Raw genomic sequence first — 17161 nt, 5'->3', positions numbered from 1 at the left:
GCGAAGAACATCACCGTAACCGAGCGACTCAACAGACCGCCGCCGCTCTGAGGCGAGCACGGCGGGTGAGAGCCTGCAAGCGACTACAGGGAAGTTTAAGTCTAGTCTTGTTTATTTAAAGAAACCTGAACACTGCTCCGAAAAAGAAAACAGTAGCGTTGCTCCAAACAACACGATTGACGCAATAATGGACGCATAAAGGGCAAGACATGCACCCTTTTTTTTAGCACCCAATAGGTGCCAATGGGTGTTCGTCTGGGGACAAGCTGATTTGCACCCGGCTTTATGGGTGCGAAATTGTTTAGTGTGTGGTTGCCACTCCGATTCAAACTCGGTCTGGGCATTCAATTCCTTTAGATCAACAATCATTCTGCTGGAGTGGCCTTTTGAAGGAATAACAGATTCACAATGTCGGTTTATCATGGGCGTTTTCCATGAGGCTGTGTAGTCCAATCAGAAAGAACATGTCTAAGGGTCTATTAACAAATGGTATAGTGCAGTGAGATATCGTACAGAATGCGGTTTCAAATTAAGTCTTTTTTTCAATGTCCGTTGCAAGATATCCCAAAACAGTATTGCATCTTTGCAATTGATGAAACAATACTCCATCGTTTCTGGAACATCACAAAGACGACAATTTTCCGTGGACCCAAAAATGCCCTTTTTTTCTAATCGTGTTTTAAAGGGCGCCCGGCAGCAAAGGTCAGCTTTCAATGACCTTTCATAAGCTATTTGATAACAAGCCACCAGTTTACATGAAAGAGCAGTGTGTGTTACAAAAAGTACTGTCGTCATCTGGGTGCCAAGAACTCAACGCTCCAAAGCAGCTGTCTCCGGGAAAGGCCCGCGCTGGGCTCATTTACACTTAATGACACAAAAGGTTGAAATTTCGATGTATATGCAAGTGTTCCACTGTTTGCATCACTAATCATAATGTCAGGGACACACCTGCCAAAAAAGGGGGAAATCACTGTTTTTGCAACACCTCCAAGACGCAAAAGCACGCAAGTGCTGCATTTCCTTTTTTCGTACGACCTCGCGGCCCCCAGCTTGGCTCAATATTCTCCATGCCTTTTTTGCAGGACGCAGGCAGGAAGTAACACCCAAGAGAAGCACATGGCCTCATGGAAGCACGACTGCTGGCGCCAGCATGACTCCACATTTTTATTACATTCGAGGTTGGTGAAGCATTAATAAATAACCATACTGTGTCGTGTCCTATCCAGTCCTGTTGTCCCTTGGCGTGTCCTGCCCTTGAATTTTCCGAAATGGTGAACCAGCCGACCCAGCACACAACAGTAAACTTTGTCAAGCCACATGTCTGGTATTGCACGGCGGTAGCTTTAGGATCCTAGGGTCATGAAGGTGAAAACTGCCTGCCGGCAGCGGCATAAGCGTCGGTGGTGCTCAGGGGGATTTACCTCTCCCTATCTTCGACCTGTTCAACCGTCCTCCTCTCCTCGTCACCCTCTCCACTTGTAGGAGAGACGAGAGAGACGCCGGAGGAAGAATGACTGCAAAAAGGAAAATAACTAAGAAAATGACTCCGGCAACAGCAGGCCTACTTGCAATATATACAGCCTCCCGCTTAACGAAGAACTGTGTGTGCAAAAATGAGGCTTGAGGGGGCTATTCCTTTCCGCATTGCTTGGAAAGAGCAACCTGCGTCTCGCAAGCCCCACCGGTGGCAGCATTCGCCATTGCAGTGCAGTGGAGCATCGCTTAACCGCTGCGCCACTGTGCCGGTAGTGGTATGGGGACTAGCCGCGATCTTACGATGTGACACATTTTGCGTAGTTGCGTGGTCGGAATTGGAATGGAATCAACAGAAATACACTGGCGAAATCTATGGTTTGAAGACGGCGTCAGGAATAAGTCAGAAGTCTGTCAACCAACACTTACATGGGCGCCCATTAGAGGCGGCCGGCCCTGACAGTCGGGGTCCTTATCGATAGCCTGTTCGGGCAACTTGTGATAAACGAAAATATGGCAGAAAAGGAAGTGTTTTGACCGTTTTCCGAAACGCGATTTCGTGCTCTACGTTGTTCCGCGGCAGCTTGAAGTATTCGGCAAATATTTTTGCGAGTACCGCCCATTTGTCACAATTGAAGTATACTTTGGACGAATTAATTTCGTACTCACGAAAGTACAATTTTATTTCATTGCCAACATAAAAAACCGCAGGTATGTTTTCTCACGCATTTGAAACACGGTCGAAGCATGCTTCAGTACAAGTATTTTCTACAAAAATAAAAAATATATATATTTCGAATGGCAAGCAAGAAATTTCACGTACCTATTTCTTTCATATTTTGGTGCATTAATGAATAAAAATTATGTTTAAATTGCAATACAAATATCCCGCCGCCTATTCTAACCGCATTATATTCGCTATATGTCCTCGCCTAGTTTGAACAAGAGGGCTGTCCCCAATTGGAAGAATGCCAGAAGACTCGCTGGCTGGTAGAGACTTGTTTACAAAGTGTTTTTGTTTTGCCGGCGTCATCAGCACACCTTCTCAGTGGAGACCGTCAGATCATGGGAACAGATCTCCCTCTTCCACAGGGCAGAGAACATCGTTGGAAAGACGCCGTTCAATGTGTAGTGCCAAAATATGCAGAGCCGAATATTGCAGTACCGAAATTTTTAGTACCGACGTGTGGAGTACGTCTGAGGTGCGAACGTTTGGAATTCCGACATGAGAAGTGCTGTACGGCGTAGTTCCAACGTGTGCACCTGCAGCAGCCAACCTGGGTACTGCCTTCTCATCCTCAGGTGTCGTGACGACAGACCCTCTGCTCAAATCTGCTCCATGTGGCGGGCAATGTGGCCGGCTCCTGCTTTCAGGAACCGTGTCCTCGTAGCTGTCCATAAGTGGTGTTCCATCTAGGTCCTCTTCATCCGACGTCTCCGCACTATCTGCAAGGCTTGGTACTGCAGCTGCAGGCGCTGGCTGAGACAGTGACTCTTTGGCTTCTGGCTGAGCAGGCCCGGCAACAGCAGAAATGGCTGCAGTGGGCGAGTGCAGGCGCCTGGCAGCCTCTTGAATCGGGAACTCTGGCAGCAGGGCCTTGCGTTCGAGGGAAGATGTCTGACCGGATCCAGGTCCTGGTGCCTTGTTCCCAACTGCATCCCGGTTGGTACTTCTGGTCTGGGTACTGGGAGCAGGCTCCAAACTGGAAGCATGCTGCAAATTGGGACCAGGCTGCTCAGGAGTCGGCTGTGGAGAGCGAAATGGCCCCGGAGTGCTGTCTTGCAGATCAGTGCCAGAGTCGTGCTGGCACTATCCGTAGGTGTCACGAACAGGCTCGATCGGTCGCTGGTAATTTCTGTCTCCTTTGAACGGCCTCCTTGCTCCACAGGCGGAGACAGCAGTGAGGAGCCTCCTAGGCTTTGGGCAGTGCTGTCAAGTTCATGGGTTGCTTGCGAACTGTTAGAATCTGAGATGACAAATCTTAGCCTCTGATCTGATGGATCTGCAGGTATTAGCTGGAAGTCCTCGCCGAGTTCTGTGGGCGTCAGACAGGCGCCAGCATGTTCTTCTCCGGAGCCCCTTGGGAGAACTGGCGAGGCAACAACAGATGGGAGGTCCACGGGTCGCCGCTTCAGGATAGAGGCAAGTACGCTTTTTGATGGCTGCATCGCGTAGGTGGTCTGCCGTGAATGACCCGACCACAGAATGACGTAAGGCGTGCAGAGCATCGATGCTGCATTCTCCTCCAGCCGACTTTGCGGGGTATAGTGGCCGACGGCAGGAGTATACATTGAGACATACAATTCACTCTGAGCCACCCTGTCGTGAGCAGATGGCATAGCGGGTGGCTTTGAGGCCTCTACAACATAGATGGCGACTCTCAAAGAAGTAATCTGCGTGGTCACGCAGGCCGTGGTGCCCTTGCGAAGCACAGGCCCCAGGTACTGCACTGGTGCACGAGACTGGTCTCGCCTGCGTGGTGCTGCATTCAGCTGCGATGCTGGAAGTGGCATCGACCACACGAAGCTCTGCAAATTCGCCACCGTGACAGATACCTTCCGCCGCACCTCGGGAAGGTGTGACCGCTGCGTCTTCGCCTCCCGAAATAGCTCTTGAAGGCAGCCGGTCAGCGGCAGGGCGGCATGGGAATGTCCTGACTGCAGTAAGTGCAGCACCACGTGGTACATACAGGTTTTGTCGACCAGCTTGCAGAAGTTAACCAGCTGCTCTTTATCCGCGGCAGACAATGGCACTTGCAGAATCAGCTCCAGCTGATCACGGGCTTCCCACACGTTTAGTTTTCTGGTCAGTGCCATAACGCATCCCAGCAGCTGCTCTTGGCTGGTCAGGTGACCGTGCCAGTGGACCAGCTCAACGGCGTCGATGACTCGACAGTTCGCCAGCAGCACGTCGAGCTGCAGGGTCATCTGCTCGGGCTCGAAGGCAACCTGTAGGTGGTCCGGGGAGCGCAGAGCCAGCGGGGGCTGGCACTGGAGCAGCGGGCGCACGGCAGGGGCCCACAGGGCGTCCAGAAGAGGGCGCAGTGCAGCACTGGCCTGCTGCTGCGCCTGCTGCAGACACTCCACCCGTTCCTCATGGTTGCCATGGTCGAGGTGCCAGATGTCCTCGACAAGGCTCTGCACGTCAGTGCTCAGGTGAAATGGAGACGGGAAGCACTTCAACTTTTCTTTGACCGGTCGATAGTCGTGGAAGATTGTGGCGGAGATGTTCAGCAGGAGGTAGTAGGTGACGACGTGTGGCGTCCAAGGCACGAGACTAGGTATGAGATAGATGCTTGGTGGCGGGAAGCCCTCTCGCAGGGGACTGCGGAGGTCGGCCGCATCTCGAAGGTCCGCCTCTACCAGCACGACGTCCAGTTTCCTGCCCTGATCACTCTTGTCTTGCCGGCACCATGTCTGGAAGGCGATGTACGGGTAGGCCAGGCAGCCCTCGCTCACCCGGTAGTCTGGCAGCACCCTGGACTGCAGCAGAAAGCGCAGCGCCGAGAGGTGACCGAACAGCGGGCCCGCCACGTCCTTCCACACTGCCATCAGTCATGGGTTGGCCATCAGCATGTCCCGGGCTTCCCCCAGCAGCCGGTACAAGATGCGTAGCTCCTGTATGCGAGTCAGCATGCGCTGACCGGTCGTCACCTCGTCCTGGGCAGAACAGTCAAGCAGCGGCTGAGAACGTCCTTTAGCAGCACTATCTCTGGGCGATGAGAGCACGCGAGGAAGACAAAGTGACACGAGCCGCGTGACAGAAAGGCTCGGGCTCCGGTGGGCTCGAGGAAATCAGAATAAAACAAAAACACTTCTTCTCTTCCACCCGACGCCCGATTTGATACGGTCTAGATCAACCTAGTCGGATTACTTCAACCTTTCAAAGGCCACCGGTATTTACTTGCGTGGACACCCTACTCAGAAAAGCCGTATGATGAAATAAACTTTTACAGGGTTCGTCATACAAATTACGTAAAATTTGCATATTATTGTATGACAATGGTAAAACAAATGCATGATTTAGCAAGAATGTATGACATTTGTACGGTTGTTGTATGGCATATGTATGACAAACCTCTAGGAGGCTATTGAGTCACTCACCTTTTTTCATTAGGGCGGGTACATCTGTTGGCGAGAAGCAAGACCACTTCTCGATACTGCTGCCTCCACCTCTGCTTTCCTGTCCACCTGGGTGGACCGGTTCGGATGTCCGCTTAATCATCACGATGGTTCAACGCGCTTAACTTTTTACAAAACGAGACACAACAACAACACCAACACAGAGCACTCTGTGTTGGTATGGTTCTTGTGTATGGTTCTTGTGAACAACCTACTAGGCCCGATTGTCCCCATTTTAAATCATCACGACACACCACAGACAGTTCCAGTCGACTCTCTTTGATGAGATTTTGCTCCTTCTAGGCACCACCCCGTGCCACCCCCAGACGAATGGCCTAGCGCAGGGGTCTGAAACACGCGGCCCGCAGAGCTGTGGCCTGCGGCCCTCCAAGCTTCATCGTTTAGCTCGTTCCAGCTTCACTAATCAGGTTCACCGCCAGATTGTTTTCTAGCTGAAATCGGCCAAAAAGTTTGGTTCGTAAACAGCGCTCATTCTTACCGGAAGAGAAAAGAGGCAAGGGCTACTTAATCTGCGGTACCTTGCAAACGGACTTCAGCAGCCGACAGGAGCGCGCAAGGACGCGGCACCAGACCCCCCCTCTCTCACTTTCAGCCCGAGGCACCTCTAAACAGAACAACGAGCACACTAAGCACGGCACGTGGACAAGGGCCTCAATCCTTCCCTTTCCTGCGTGGCCTTCGTTCCAGACCCTGAGAAAGTTGTCCGGGAGTGGACAGTTTCCCTACCAGAGTGGAAAATGAAAAGCAGTAACTTCCTGCCTAAGCCTTTATTCCTTACTGTGAGTCGCTAACTTTCGTCTTGCACGAGGCGGAAGCATTGAGGTGATAATAAAAGGCACGGACGATGCTCTTCCAAGTAGCCACGGCACAGGTAACCAGTAAATTGACACCTTACCCGGCTGTTGCGCTCGTCAACGCGTCGTGAACCTTGAGCGACCCCGTGGGAACGCGAGGCCTCTTTCATCCCGTGGGCCTCCCTTCGTCTATTATGTTGTTAGATATGAGAGACGTTCCACGGTGGTTTCCTGCGGCCAGACAACAAGCGCCGGTGGTGAAAGATGAGATGCGTGGCGATGACCCCGAATTCTTGACGCCATGGAGTCACGCGCAGCTTGCCGGTGCACGCGCAGCCGGCGACGTGACTCGGCAAGTTTGCGGCGACGTGGTGACTGCGGAGATAGTGAGTTGAATAGTTATTGGCGGCCCGCTCCAAAGGCGAGGGGAAAAACACAGGAGGGTGACGCAGCGCTCCGTGGGCATTGTTGTCCTTTGTTTGGAACGTTATTTAATGGTGCGTTTTGGGAGGGAAAGGAGAAAAAATAGGACGGGGATGCAATAAACGAAGCAAAACCTGCTAGTCCCAGCTTGCCTCCAAGGTGCCAGTAGGCAGAGCGCAACAGACCGCCAGATCCTCTCGCTAGCACGGCGCTTTAGGGCGAAGAACATCACCGTAACCGAGCGACTCAACAGACCGCCGCCGCTCTGAGGCGAGCACGGCAGGTGAGAGCCTGCAAGCGACTACAGGGAAGTTTAAGTCTAGTCTCGTTTATTTAAAGAAACCTGAACACTGCTCCGAAAAAGAAAACAGTACCGTTGCTCCAAACAACACGATTGACGCAAAAATGGACGCATAAAGGGCAAGACATGCACCCTTTTTTTAGCACCCAATAGGTGCCAATGGGTGTTCGTCTGGGGACAAGCTGATTTGCACCCGGCTTTATGGGTGCGAAATTGTTTAGTGTGTGGTTGCCACTCCGATTCAAACTCGGTCTGGGCATTCAATTCCTTTAGATCAACAATCATTCTGCTGGAGTGGCCTTTTGAAGGAATAACAGATTCACAATGTCGGTTTATCATGGGCGTTTTCCAGAGGCTGTGTAGTCCAATCATAAAGAACATGTCTAAGGGTCTATTAACAAATGATATAGTGCAGTGAGATATCGTACAGAATGCGGTGTCAAATTAAGTATTTTTTTTTTCAATGTCCATTGCAAGATATCCCAAAACAGTATTGCATCTTTTCAATTGATGAAACAATGCTCCATCGTTTCTGGAACATCACAAAGACGACAATTTTCCGTGGACACAAAAATGCCCTTTTTTTCTAACCGTGTTTTAAAGGGCGCCCGGCAGCAATGGTCAGCCTTCAATGACCTCTCATAAGCCATTTGATAACAAGCCACCAGTTTACATGAAAAAGCAGTTTGTGTTACAAAAAGTACTGTAGTCATCTGGGTGCCAAGAACTCAACGCTCCATAGCAGCTGTCTCCGGGAAAGGCCCGCGCTGGGCTCATTTTAACTTCATGACACAAAAGGTTGAAATTTCGATGTATATACAAGTGTACCACTGTTTGCATCACTAATCATAATGTCAGGGACACACCTGCCAAAAAAGGGGGAAATCACTGTTTTTGCAACACCTCCAAGACGCAAAAGCACGCAAGTGCTGCATTTCCTATTTTCGTACGACCTCGCGGCCCCCAGCTTGGCTCAATATGCTCCATGCCTTTTTTGCAGGACGCAGGCAGGAAGTAACACCCAAGAGAAGCACATGGCCTCATAGAAGCACGACTGCTGGCGACAGCATGACTCCACATTTTTTTGCATTCGAGGCTGATGAAGCATTAATAAATAACCATACTGTGTCGTGTCCTATCCAGTCCTGTTGTCGTGTCCTGCTCTTGAATTTTCCGAAATGGTGAACCAGCCGACCCAGCACACAACGGTCAACTTTGTCAAGCCACATGTCTGGTATTGCACGGCGGTAGCTTTAGGATCTTAGGGCCATGAAGGTGAAAACTGTTCGGCGGCAGCGGCATCAGCGTCGGTGTGAAGCCTCCACCTGCTGGGTGGTGCTCAGGGGGATTTACCTCTCCCTATCTTCGACCTGTTCAACCGTCCTCTCTCCTCGTCACCCTCTCCACTTGTAGGAGAGACGAGAGAGACGCCGGAGGAAGAATGACTGCAAAAAGGAAAATAACTAAGAAAATGACTACGGCAACAGCAGGCCTACTTGCAAAATATACAGCCTCCCGCTTAACGAAGAACTGTGTGTGCAAAAATGAGGCTTGAAGGAGCTATTCCTTTTCGAATTGCTTGTAAAGAGCAACCTGCGTCTCGCAAGCCCCACCGGTGGCATCACTTGCCATTGCAGTGCAGTGGCGCATCCACTGTGTCGGTAGTGGTATGGGGACTAGCCGCGATCTTACAATGTACCACATTTTGCGTAGTTGCGTGGTCGGAATTGGAATGGAATCAGCAGAAATACACTGGCGGAATCTATGGTTTGAAGACGGCGTCAGGAATAAGTCAGAAGTCTGTCAACCAACACTTACATGGGCGCCCATTAGAGGCGGCCGGCCCTGACAGTCGGGGTCCTTAACGATGGCCTGTTCAGGCCCGGAGCTTCCCAACGCGCACTTCCCGGTGTAATGCTATCACGTTGTCCACACCTAATGTAATTAAGTGGTTATATCCCTGCTGGAACTTGTGATAAACGAAAATACGGCAGAAAAGGAAGTGCTTTGACCGTTTCCCGAAACGCGATTTCGTGCTCTACGTTGTTCCGCGGCAGCTTGAAGTATTCGGCAAATATGTTTGCGAGTACCGCCCATTTGTCACAATTGAAGTATACTTTGGACGAATTAATTTCGTACTCACGAAAGTACAATTTTATTTCATAGCCAACATAAAAAATCGCAGGTATGTTTTCTCACGCATTTGAAACACGGTCGAAGCATGCTTCAGTACAAGTATTCTCGACAAAATTAAAAAAAATATATATTTCGAATGGCAAGCAAGAAATTTCACGTACCTATTTATTTCATATTTTGGTGCATTAATGAATAAAAATTATGTTTAAATTACAATACAAATATCCTGCCGCATATTCTAACCGTATTATATTCGCTATATGTCCTCTCCCAGTTTGAACAAGAGGGCTGTCCCCAATTGGAACAATGCCAAAAGACGCTGGCTGGTACAGACTTGTTTACAAAGTGTTTTTGTTTTGCCGGCGTCATCAGCACACCTTCGCAGTGGAGACCATCAGATCATGGGGACAGGTCTCCCTCTTCCACAGGGCAGAGAACATCGTTGGAAGCACGCCGCTCAATGTGTAGTGCCAAAGTATGCAGAACCGAATATTGCAGTACCGAAGTTTTTAGTACCGACGTGTGGAGTATGTCTGAGGTGCGAACGTTTGGAGTGCCGACATGAGAAGTGCTGAACGGCGTAGTTTCAACGTGTGCACCAGCAGCAGCCAACCTGGGTACTGCCTTCTCATCCTCAGGTGTCGTGACGACAGACCCTCTCCTCAAATCTGCTCCATGTGGCGGGCAATGTGGCCGGTTCCTGTTTTCAGGAACCATGTCCTCGTAGCTGTCCATAAGTGGTGTTCCATCTAGGTCCTCTTCATCCGACGTCTCCGCACTATCTGCAAGGCTTGATACTGCAGCTGCAGGCGCTGGCTGAGACAGTGACTCTTTGGCTTCTGGCTGAGCAGGCCCGGCAACAGCAGAAATGGCTGCAGTGGGCGAGTGCAGGCTCCTGGCAGCCTCTTGAATCGGGAACTCTGGCAGCAGGGCCTTGCGTTCGAGGGAAGATGTCTGACCGGATCCAGGTCCTGGTGCCTTGTTCCCAACTGCATCCCGGTTGGTACTTCTGGTCTGGGTACTGGGAGCAGGCTCCAAACTGGAAGGATGCTGCAAATTGGGACCAGGCTGCTCAGGAGTCGGCTGTGGAGAGCGAAATGGTCCCGGAGTGCTTTCTTGCAGATCAGTGCCAGAGTCGTGCTGGCACTATCCGTAGGTGTCAAGAACCGGCTCGATCGGTCGCTGGTAATTTCTGTCTCCTTTGAACGGCCTCCTTGCTCCACAGGCGGAGACAGCAGTGAGGAGTCTCCTAGGCTTTGGGCAGTTCTGTCAAGTTCATGGCTTGCTTGCGAACTGTTCGAATCCGAGATGACAAATCTTAGCCTCTGATCTGATGGATCTGCAGGTATTAGCTGGAAGTCCTCGCCGAGTTCTGTGGGCGTCAGACAGGCGCCAGCATGTTCTTCTCCGGAGCCCCTTGGGAGAACTGGCGAGGCAACAACAGATGGGAGGTCCACGGGTCGCCGCTTCAGGATAGAGGCAAGTACGCTTTTTGATGGCTGCGTCGCGTAGGTGGTCTGCCGTGAATGACCCTCCCACAGAATGACGTAAGGCGTGCAGAGCATCGATGCTGCATCCCCCTCCAGCCGACTTTGCGGGGTATAGTGGCCGACGGCAGGAGTATACATTGAGACATACAATTCACTCTGAGCCACCCTGTCGTGAGCAGATGGCATAGCGGGTGGCTTTGAGGCCTCTACAACATAGATGGTGACTCTCAAAGAAGCAATCTGCGTGGTCACGCAGGCCGTGGTGCCCTTGCGAAGCACAGGCCCCAGGTACTGCACTGGTGCACGAGACTGGTCTCGCCTGCGTGGTGCTGCATTCAGCTGCGATGCTGGAAATGGCATCGACCACACGAAGCTCTGCAAATTCGCCACCGTGACAGATACCTTCCGCCGCACCTCGGGAAGGTGTGACCGCTGCGTCTTCGCCTCCCGAAATAGCTCTTGAAGGCAGCCGGTCAGCGGCAGGGCGGCATGGGAATGTCCTGACTGCAGTAAGTGCAGCACCACGTGGTACATACAGGTTTTGTCGACCAGCTTGCAGAAGTTAACCAGCTGCTCTTTATCCGCGGCAGACAATGGCACTTGCAAAATCAGCTCCAGCTGATCACGGGCTTCCCACACGTTTAGTTTTCTGGTCAGTGCCATAACGCATCCCAGCAGCTGCTCTTGGCTGGACAGGTGACCGTGCCAGTGGACCAGCTCAACGGCGTCGATGACTCGACAGTTCGCCAGCAGCACGTCGAGCTGCTGGGTCATCTGCTCGGGCGCGAAGGCAACCTGTAGGTGGTCCGGGCAGCGTAGAGCCAGCGGGGGCTGGCACTGGAGCAGCAGGCGCACGGCAGGGGCCCACAGGGCGTCCAGAAGAGGGCGCAGTGCAGCACTGGCCTGCTGCTGCGCCTGCTGCAGACACTCCGCCCGTTCCTCATGGTTGCCATGGTCGAGGTGCCAGATGTCCTCGACAAGGCTCTGCACGTCAGTGCTCAGGTGAAATGGAGACGGGAAGCACTTCAACTTTTCTTTGACCGGTCGATAGTCGTCGAAGACTGTGGCGAAGATGTGCAGCAGGAGGTAGTAGGTGACGACGTGTGGCGTCCCAGGCTCGAGACCAGGTATGAGATAGATGCCTGGTGGCGGGTAGCCCTCTCGCAGGGGACTGCGGGGGCCGGCCGCTTCTCGAAAGTCCGCCTCTACCAGCACGACGTCCAGTTTTCTGCCCTGATCACTGTTGTCTTGCCGGCACCAAGTCTGGAAGGCGGTGTACGGGTAGGCCAGGCAGCCCTCGCTCACCCGGTGGTCTGGCAGCACCTTGGACTGCAGCAGAAAGCGCAGCGCCGACAGGTGACCGAACGGCGGGCCCGCCACGTCCTGCCACATTGCCACCAGAAATGGTTTGGCCATCAGCATGTCCCGGGCTTCCCCCAGCAGCCGGTACAAGATGCGTAGCTCCTCTAGGCGAGTCAGCATGCGCTCACCGCTCGTGACACGTCACCTCGTCCTGGCCAGAGCAGTCAAGCAGCGTCTGAGAACGTCCTTTAGCGGCGCTATCTCTGGACGATGGGAGCACGCGAGGAAGACAAAGTGACACGAGCCGCGTGACAGAAAGGCTCGGGCTCCGGGTCGGCTCGAGGAAATCAATAAAACAAAAACACTTCTTCTCTTCCACCTGACGCCCACTTTGATACGGTCTAGATCAACCTAGTCGGATCACTTCAACCTTTCAAAGGCCACCGGTATTTACTTGCGTGGACGCCCTACTCAAAAAAGTCGTATGATGAAATAAACTTTTACAGGGTTCGTCATACGAATGACGTACAATTTTCATAGTATTGTATGACATTGGTAAAACAAATGTATGATTTAGCAAGCATGTATGACATTTGTATGGTTGTTACATGGCATATGTATGACAAACCTCTAGCAGGCTATTGCGTCATGCACCTTTTTTCATTAGGGCGGGTACACCTGTTGGCGAGAAGCAAGACCACTCCTCGATACTGCTGCCTCCACCGTCCCGTCCCGTCTGGTTTCCTGTCCACCTGGGTGGGACGGTTCGGATGTCCGCTTAATCATCACGATGGTTCAACGCGCTTAACTTTTTACAAAACTAGACACAACAACACCAACACAGGGGTCTGAAACACGCGGCCCGCAGAGCTGTGGCCTGCGGGCGTCCAAGCTTCATCGTTTAGCTCGTGCCAGCTTCACTAATCAGGTTCACAGCCAGATTGTTTTCTAGCTGAATTCGGCCAAAAAGTTTGGTTCGTAAACAGCGCTCATTCTTACCGGAAGAGAAAAGAGGCAAGGGCTACTTAATCTGCGGTACCTTGCAAACGGACTTCAGCAGCCGACAGGAGCGCGCAAGGACGCGGCACCAGACCCCCCCTCTCTCACTTTCAGCCCGAGGCACCTCTAAACAGAACAACGAGCCCACTAAGCACGGCACGTGGACAAGGGCCTGAATCCTTCCCTCCCCTGCGTTGCCTTCGTTCCAGACCCTGAGAAAGTTGTCCGGGAGTGGACAGTTTCCCTACCAGAGTGGAAAATGAAAAGCAGTAACTTCCTGCCTAAGCCTTTATTCCTTACTGTGAGTCGCGAACTTTCGTCTTGCACGAGGCGGAATCATTGAGGTGATAATAAAAGGCACGGACGATGCTCTTCCAAGTAGCCATGGCACAGGTAACCAGTAAATTGACACCTTACCCGGCTGTTGCGCTCGTCAACGCGTCGTGAACCTTGAGCGACCCCGTGGGAACGCGAGGCCTGTTTCATCCCGTGGGCCTCCCTTCGTCCATTATGGAGTTAGATAAGAGAGACGTTCCACGGTGGTTTCCTGCGGCCAGACAACAAGCACCGGTGGTGAAAGATGCGTGGCGACGACCCCGAATTCTTGACGCCCTGGAGTCACGCGCAGCTTGCCGGTGCACGCGCAGCCGGCGACGTGACTCGGCAAGTTTGCGGCGACGTGGTGACCTCGGAGATATAATGAGTTGAATAGTTATTGGCGGCCCGCTCCAAAGGCGAGGGGAAAAACACAGGAGGGTGACGCAGCGCTCCGTGGGCATTGTTGTCCTTTGTTTGGAACGTCATTTATTAGTGCGTTTTGGGAGGGAAAGGAGAAAAAATAGGACGGGGATGCAATAAACGAAGTAAAACCTGCTAGTCCCAGCTTGCCTCCAAGGTGCCAGTAGGCAGAGCGCAACAGACCGGCAGATCCTCTCGCTAGCACGGCGCTTTAGGGCGAAGAACATCACCGTAACCGAGCGACTCAACAGACCGCCGCCGCTCTGAGGCGAGCACGGCGGGTGAGAGCCTGCAAGCGACTACAGGGAAGTTTAAAAGTCTAGTCTTGTTTATTTAAAGAAACCTGAACACTGCTCCGAAAAAGAAAACAGTAGCGTTGCTCCAAACAACACGATTGACGCAATAATGGACGCATAAAGGGCAAGACATGCACCCTTTTTTTAGCACCCAATAGGTGCCAATGGGTGTTCGTCTGGGGACAAGCTGATTTGCACCCGGCTTTATGGGTGCGAAATTGTTTAGTGTGTGGTTGCCACTCCGATTCAAACTCGGTCTGGGCATTCAATTCCTTTAGATCAACAATCATTCTGCTGGAGTGGCCTTTTGAAGGAATAACAGATTCACAATGTCGGTTTATCATGGGCGTTTTCCATGAGGCTGTGTAGTCCAATCAGAAAGAACATGTCTAAGGGTCTATTAACAAATGGTATAGTGCAGTGAGATATCGTACAGAATGCGGTTTCAAATTAAGTCTTTTTTTCAATGTCCGTTGCAAGATATCCCAAAACAGTATTGCATCTTTGCAATTGATGAAACAATACTCCATCGTTTCTGGAACATCACAAAGACGACAATTTTCCGTGGACCCAAAAATGCCCTTTTTTTCTAATCGTGTTTTAAAGGGCGCCCGGCAGCAAAGGTCAGCTTTCAATGACCTTTCATAAGCTATTTGATAACAAGCCACCAGTTTACATGAAAGAGCAGTGTGTGTTACAAAAAGTACTGTCGTCATCTGGGTGCCAAGAACTCAACGCTCCAAAGCAGCTGTCTCCGGGAAAGGCCCGCGCTGGGCTCATTTTCACTTAATGACACAAAAGGTTGAAATTTCGATGTATATGCAAGTGTTCCACTGTTTGCATCACTAATCATAATGTCAGGGACACACCTGCCAAAAAAAGGGGGAAATCACTGTTTTTGCAACACCTCCAAGACGCAAAAGCACGCAAGTGCTGCATTTCCTTTTTTCGTACGACCTCGCGGCCCCCAGCTTGGCTCAATATTCTCCATGCCTTTTTTGCAGGACGCAGGCAGGAAGTAACACCCAAGAGAAGCACATGGCCTCATGGAAGCACGACTGCTGGCGCCAGCATGACTCCACATTTTTATTACATTCGAGGTTGGTGAAGCATTAATAAATAACCATACTGTGTCGTGTCCTATCCAGTCCTGTTGTCCCTTGGCGTGTCCTGCCCTTGAATTTTCCGAAATGGTGAACCAGCCGACCCAGCACACAACAGTAAACTTTGTCAAGCCACATGTCTGGTATTGCACGGCGGTAGCTTTAGGATCCTAGGGTCATGAAGGTGAAAACTGCCTGCCGGCAGCGGCATAAGCGTCGGTGGTGCTCAGGGGGATTTACCTCTCCCTATCTTCGACCTGTTCAACCGTCCTCCTCTCCTCGTCACCCTCTCCACTTGTAGGAGAGACGAGAGAGACGCCGGAGGAAGAATGACTGCAAAAAGGAAAATAACTAAGAAAATGACTCCGGCAACAGCAGGCCTACTTGCAATATATACAGCCTCCCGCTTAACGAAGAACTGTGTGTGCAAAAATGAGGCTTGAGGGGGCTATTCCTTTCCGCATTGCTTGGAAAGAGCAACCTGCGTCTCGCAAGCCCCACCGGTGGCAGCATTCGCCATTGCAGTGCAGTGGAGCATCGCTTAACCGCTGCGCCACTGTGCCGGTAGTGGTATGGGGACTAGCCGCGATCTTACGATGTGACACATTTTGCGTAGTTGCGTGGTCGGAATTGGAATGGAATCAACAGAAATACACTGGCGAAATCTATGGTTTGAAGACGGCGTCAGGAATAAGTCAGAAGTCTGTCAACCAACACTTACATGGGCGCCCATTAGAGGCGGCCGGCCCTGACAGTCGGGGTCCTTATCGATAGCCTGTTCGGGCAACTTGTGATAAACGAAAATATGGCAGAAAAGGAAGTGTTTTGACCATTTTCCGAAACGCGATTTCGTGCTCTACGTTGTTCCGCGGCAGCTTGAAGTATTCGGCAAATATTTTTGCGAGTACCGCCCATTTGTCACAATTGAAGTATACTTTGGACGAATTAATTTCGTACTCACGAAAGTACAATTTTATTTCATTGCCAACATAAAAAACCGCAGGTATGTTTTCTCACGCATTTGAAACACGGTCGAAGCATGCTTCAGTACAAGTATTTTCTACAAAAATAAAAAATATATATATTTCGAATAGCAAGCAAGAAATTTCACGTACCTATTTCTTTCATATTTTGGTGCATTAATGAATAAAAATTATGTTTAAATTGCAATACAAATATCCCGCCGCCTATTCTAACCGCATTATATTCGCTATATGTCCTCGCCTAGTTTGAACAAGAGGGCTGTCCCCAATTGGAAGAATGCCAGAAGACTCGCTGGCTGGTAGAGACTTGTTTACAAAGTGTTTTTGTTTTGCCGGCGTCATCAGCACACCTTCTCAGTGGAGACCGTCAGATCATGGGAACAGATCTCCCTCTTCCACAGGGCAGAGAACATCGTTGGAAAGACGCCGTTCAATGTGTAGTGCCAAAATATGCAGAGCCGAATATTGCAGTACCGAAATTTTTAGTACCGACGTGTGGAGTACGTCTGAGGTGCGAACGTTTGGAATTCCGACATGAGAAGTGCTGTACGGCGTAGTTCCAACGTGTGCACCTGCAGCAGCCAACCTGGGTACTGCCTTCTCATCCTCAGGTGTCGTGACGACAGACCCTCTGCTCAAATCTGCTCCATGTGGCGGGCAATGTGGCCGGCTCCTGCTTTCAGGAACCGTGTCCTCGTAGCTGTCCATAAGTGGTGTTCCATCTAGGTCCTCTTCATCCGACGTCTCCGCACTATCTGCAAGGCTTGGTACTGCAGCTGCAGGCGCTGGCTGAGACAGTGACTCTTTGGCTTCTGGCTGAGCAGGCCCGGCAACAGCAGAAATGGCTGCAGTGGGCGAGTGCAGGCGCCTGGCAGCCTCTTGAATCGGGAACTCTGGCAGCAGGGCCTTGCGTTCGAGGGAAGATGTCTGACCGGATCCAGGTCCTGGTGCCTTGTTCCCAACTGCATCCCGGTTGGTAC

Source organism: Amblyomma americanum, chromosome 1, assembly GCF_052857255.1.
Source record: "Amblyomma americanum isolate KBUSLIRL-KWMA chromosome 1, ASM5285725v1, whole genome shotgun sequence".
NCBI classification, from domain to species: domain Eukaryota; kingdom Metazoa; phylum Arthropoda; class Arachnida; order Ixodida; family Ixodidae; genus Amblyomma; species Amblyomma americanum.
This window is presented reverse-complemented; position numbering follows the sequence as displayed.